Source organism: Glycine soja, chromosome 16 (assembly GCF_004193775.1).
Source record: "Glycine soja cultivar W05 chromosome 16, ASM419377v2, whole genome shotgun sequence".
NCBI classification, from domain to species: Eukaryota; Viridiplantae; Streptophyta; class Magnoliopsida; order Fabales; family Fabaceae; genus Glycine; species Glycine soja.
The window spans coordinates 34,752,460-34,758,678 of NC_041017.1; positions in this window are offsets into that span (position 1 = coordinate 34,752,460).

The window sequence follows — 6,219 nt, forward strand, 5'->3', positions numbered from 1 at the left end:
GCGAATGTTAACGTAAAAGAATAAAGAACAGAATACGAGAAATGCTTTTCTCTCTATGTTTTCATTCAGAATGTTGAGAGCCTTTCATTGGCGTTTTGTTGTTCGATTCATTTCATTTCATTGGCGAGCCTCTTTGTCCGTTGAATTACACCCGCTGCCTTTACACATACACCCCTTGCATTTTGGGCCTAGTCCGTTTTCAAGAAGTCTTAGATAAAATAAATATTGCTAGCTACACCCCTTTCTCCATGTATGCTTCTCAATGTATGCAATTTGACTTTGACCCTAAATTAATAAATGAATAAATATAATAATAATAATAATAAATAAATTGATAGACAACTCTTTATTTTTATTTAATTTTTCTAGTTGTCTCTATTATTTATCTTATTCGTCAATTTGATTGTTTTTTTCATTACCCAATTAGTTAGTTTAAGTTATAATGTGCTCTAAATATCCCGCTGCACATATTATTTTTCCCCGCATTTCAACCCCGTACCCTTAATTACTTAGTATATTTTTCACTTTTATTCTATCTTTTTCTATTCTCATTTGATTTATTTGATTTCGTAACACTATTATTCATTTGTCTTTGCAGTTTTGCATTAGTGTTCATTGGTATGCACTTACGTTTTGTACACTCCATGCTAAGTCTTTGACTTGCTTAGTAGTATTTCAATAATATATGAGTAAATTTTGTAAATGTCATGACTTTACAAAGTTTACAGCAAACCCAACATCTTCTCTAAAGAGGGAAAAAATACTCAAATAAATAATCACTCAATTTATCTTTTTTATGTTTCGTGCACCTCATGTTAGGTTTTCAACCTACTTGATGGTGTTTTAATAACATGTGAGTAAATTTTGCTAATGTCGTGTTAAGTCTCCAATTTTCTTGACTTCGTAATGTTTATCACAACCAAAATCTTTTCTTAAAAAGGGAGTAAAAATATTCAAATAAATGAACATTCAATTTTTTTTCTCAATGAATATTACACATTACTCGAGATCGTTTCAATGCCTTAAGTGATTCTCTCTATTATTTTTTTAAAATTTTAATATTATTTCAAGGTCCAACATTTTAACGACTCTTATTCACACAATTAAATACAAATCATTCAAAAGAAGATAAAATCAACCAACACACAAGTTATTTTTTACCCAAAGAACTACATAAGTATGATTTCCTCATTACACCAGCGAATATGTATGAGTGAGGAAAAATCCCTTGTCGACCTAAAACACTACGAAATAAAATCATAAAATTTCTTCTTTACTAAAAATAAAAATTTGCTATCTTTTTTTTAAAATTAAACAAAATATAACAAACATAATTCATGTTCTCAAGGAAAGATAAATAATTAAGAAGTCGTTTTTATTTTTATTAGACTGAATTAAAGGTTGTCATATTCATGACGGATACATGAGGTGTTAATACCTTTAAATAACTTCCAAATCTTTTTTTTCCATATTGTAAATCATTCCTTATTTTTTTTTTTTTTTTGACATTTTCCTTAAATAAACATTGATAACGACTCCCCAATTTTCTTTTGGAAAACTCACTCGACCGCCACATTGCGACAATCACAATATTATTTACAAAAGAAATTATAGTAATAATATGTAGTGGAAAACACAAATCATATTTCTTTTTTTTTAAAAAAAGAATAAATTCATATTTCTTGATTTCAGTGTTAGTTACAAAAATGTTACTTTTGAGTCCTATGCTCAAAATTTTAAATAAGAGGGGAAAATGTTGTAAAAAAATATAACAAAAAAGTTATAATTTTTTATTCAAAAACGATAAGATGTTACTTCCATGTTTGGTTTGGTTTAAAATAAAAATTATGAAACTTAAAACTACAACTTAAAACTGATTATCAATAAATAACAATAGGTTTGGGCAGTAGGCTCATGCATCATTAATAAAGAAAAAACCAACAACTACCAAATTCTAATTCAGAATGTAAACAAAACTCAACCTGGATTCGATTAGAATCAAAATACTCAAAACTAAAGTAAAATCCTCGTTCAAGTATACAGTATACACACCTAGAGAAACAGCACCAAAGTTTCAAGATACAACCAATAAGTTAGTTCCGGTTCAAGTTGTCATTTCAGCAAACACTATAATTTTCAAAAGCAAAAACAATTCTCCCTAATTATCACCAAGATTGTAACCATATAAGTTTGAATGGTTTAAGACTTAGAGTCTGATCGGATACAAAGTTAAAAATGCTTTTGAGAGTTTCTCTACTAAAAAAATTATATATTTTTAATAGAAAAAATCTTAAAAATACTTGTGACTTATCTAAACAGGCCCTTAGGATTTTCTTCGGTACAAGATATGAAGATCAATAAATATTATCTGGATTACGAATTATATACTATCGCAGATTTAATAATAAAGTAGTTTTATCGTTCTTATAATTAAAAGAAAAAAATATATCTTTTATTTTTTATATATAAGACCGTAAGTAGGTAGTATATTATACAGAACTTACATAAGCACCACTTTGTTGACGCAGAATTCCTTCAAAAGAAATTATCAATCAAAATCAATGAAGTAATAGTCTCTATATTACGTTAGCAACATATAGATAAAGGTCAATGTGGGTATCTTGCGAATTTTCTAAGTCTTTTTGTTTTGTTCCTAAGTACAAAGTTTATTTATGGGCCATGCATGTCACCTCACAAAATTTTCCACATTTGTTATTTAGCGCAATGACTGGAATCTTAAATTCTAAAGTCTTTATGGTTTTGTTTGGTTCCTACATAGTCATATAAATGGTCATGTCACTATAAAAAAAATTCACATCTATTATTTTTGTAGGTAGTGCGATGACTGGAGTATTTTCTACGTCTTTCTTTGTTTTGTTCCAATGGAGTCGTGTAAGGACCATATTACTTTATAAAAATTTTCATACTTAATTGTTTTATGTAATGTGATGTTGATTGGAGTGCTTCTTAAGTCCCTCTTTGTTTTGTTTCCGGTAAGTCGTCATATAAGGGCATGCCACTTAATAAAAATTAATTTCCAATTCTCTGTTTGAAAATAAATGATGTAACTATGATAAGTCTTATGGGTCAGATATTAGTCCACAAAATATTAATATGAACACGTACTCAATTTGTAATTCCTTAGAGATTAAGGTGTATATATATTTCCAAAAAAAAAATGTCAAGGGAGGTTAAAAAAAGAAAAAGAAAGGAGTTTTAAGACTTAGGATTTTCTTTAGCGCAATATATCAAGATCAATGAATATTGTCTTACGAATTATATATTATTGCAGATTTAGTAATAAAGTAGTCTTAGGATTCTTATAATTAAAACCAAAAAAATGTGTTGTCTTTTATTTTTATATATGGAAGAAGAGGTGGTATTATTAAACATGTCAAGAAATCCGCAGGTCTGTAGAGTTGTTTAACCAACCAAACTCAAAAGAAACACATTTTAGTGAAATCCAATGGAAGAAGACTCATATATATGAAGAGGTACTAGTTCACTCGTTCATCAGGGTTAATTGTCGTCGGTTCGTTCGTGTTTTCTGATTTGAATGTATGTGAAAATCGCAATTCAAATCTGATTTGATATCAATAAATTTAAATTTTCTTAAATTTTTATCCTCAGTTTTATTTTTGCGTCATTTTCTCCTTCTTAAAATAGATCATTCTTCTGTTTTTGTTCATTGTTTCCTGGGTTCATAGTGTTTCGGATTGAATTAGAGGTTGAACCACCATATTTTTTGTCCCTTGCTTTTGGTTTTTAAGGTTGAACTATCATATATGTAGAGGTAGAATCATCCAATTTCAACCATAATGTGACAACAAAAACTACAACAACAAAAGTAGAAGCCACCAGTAATAATAACCATACTAGAGAAAATGACATATACAGGGATGACAAAGATAACGACAATAATTATATTAAATTCTTAATACAATATTTTTTATTTTTTGTTCCCATTTTAGTCTTCAAATTGGCCTTTCTCTTAAGGTCCTAATATAACTCATCTCCACTTAAACAAATAAAACACACAATAGACTTTATTTTGAATCTTTCTCCCACACAAAAAAAAAAAATGTTGGCACCATACACTTTTTTACATGTAGAGTATAGTGACTTTTTCCAATTTTTGAATGTCATCACTCTTTTTAAGTATGATATTCTATTAGTTATATTTGTCAATCATACATTATTTTCATGACAAATTGATGATATATTTTTTCAAGTCCTATTAATTAAGAAATTTAATCTATATTTGATATTTGATATATTGATGTATGGTAATAATGAAATTATAGCCAATTAAGAATTTTAAAAATTGTAGAAAGTATTGATTTTTGGTGTGAATGGAATTGTTTTAATATATTGAATATTTTAGTTTTTTTCTCAATATCCTCTTCTTCCTTTATATATATATATATATATAGTCTTCTTCCTTAAGAACATGCTCACTTTAATAAAAAAAAATATTTATGGGTCTATTAATATCTAGGGCAAATAGATTAATTAACTTTAAATTTGAATGTCCTCTTCAAGCATGGTATACGTTTTTAAACTTAATTTTTTCTTCTTCAATAAGAACATGGTCACTTTTTCCAACTAAACCCAATTTGAATGCCACTTCAAGCACGGTATGATTTTAATGTCAATTGCATATAATTTGAAGTCGTGCACTTGTTTAGGATGATTTGGATGGAAATAAATTGGGAAGAAGTGAAGGAAAATGAAATGGAAACTTTTGGTTTAGATGGGATGGAAATGAAAATGAAGTAAAACAAATTTAGTGGAGTCCAAAAAAAAAACCCCTAAAAAACAGTGGTGAAATGGAGGATTATGTTTGAAGCAATATTAATTTTATGGGAGGCTAGGATTCCTAAATAATATAAAATTCACTCATTTTTTTTCATTTTTATTTATCCAAAAAAAGATAAATTTTCCACTTCGTTTCTCTTTTATTTCTATCTTGTTTTTTCTCTTTCATCTCTAATCCAAATAAAGTGCAAACGTTGCGGATGAGTTAATTTTTTTAAAAGTTCATTTTTCTTTCAAAGTGCTGTTTTTTGTTTGCATAAATTGAAAATTTTGTGCATATTAATTTTCTAATTATTTTAAATATGAAATTTCCTTTCGATATACGATCAACTTTTGTGTGACTTGTTGACTGGAGACTTTTCCAAGTCTCCCCTTGATATATATCTTTTAGAATGCTACATTATTTTTTAAGTCTTTTATTTATTTATTTGGTTATATATTAAATTGAAAAATAAAAAGAAAAGTGGGAACCTAAGCTGGAATTGTGCCGTTGTTGTGTGGTTATCGTCACTTCCACTCATAAGAAAATATACTAGATTAAGTACATTTTAGCATCTTTAAACTCAAAAACAGTTTAGTCAAAATGCTTAACCAAATATAGGTCAAGTAATTAGTGCACAAAATCTCACTCATAGTGTTTGCCACCATAGATTTAGGTTGTGTATAGGACGATTACTTAAAATATTGTTAATTGATAGTAGAAACTTTAGATGAAATTAAAAAGTTTTAATTATTCTGAAAATAGTTGTGGTAGAAATAAACAGGACCACAGAAGCCATAACTATTATTTAGACATGTTGTAGTACCAATACTAGGTCTGATTGGAAATTAGCTGTGTTGAACCCATCTCATAGCGTGCATGCGTATATGCTCCAAATCTCTTTAACAAATTAAATACCAAGCTTTTTTTTAATCTAATTTCCTCTTTTTTTTCTCTTTTTTTATGCTTCTGAATTAAAGATAATATAATAATTCATAAATCTTATTCAATATAATGAGTTAAACTAAATCCCCTTAGCTATCCAAATCCCTTTAACTTTTAAATAACAAAATAAAAGTTATACACACTTTTATATTCCAACATTTTTATCATTATTCATAGTTTTAGTTACTTGTTTATATTTTAGAAACGTCATAATACTCACTTCTTTTGCTTTTATATTTATAAGATAAATATATAGAATATAACATGTATAATATAAATAATATAAAAAGAGGTGATAATTTAAAAAAAAAAAGGGAAAGAAATAATTATAAAATAAACACAACTAATAAGACTATTTGCGTCAAAAGAAATTATTTGAATATATTTTACATACTTGGAAGAATTTGAGTGGCCCAACCGTTGAGAAATGTGTGTTCTATTAACCATCCCGATGTTATATATATGCATGCCTATTG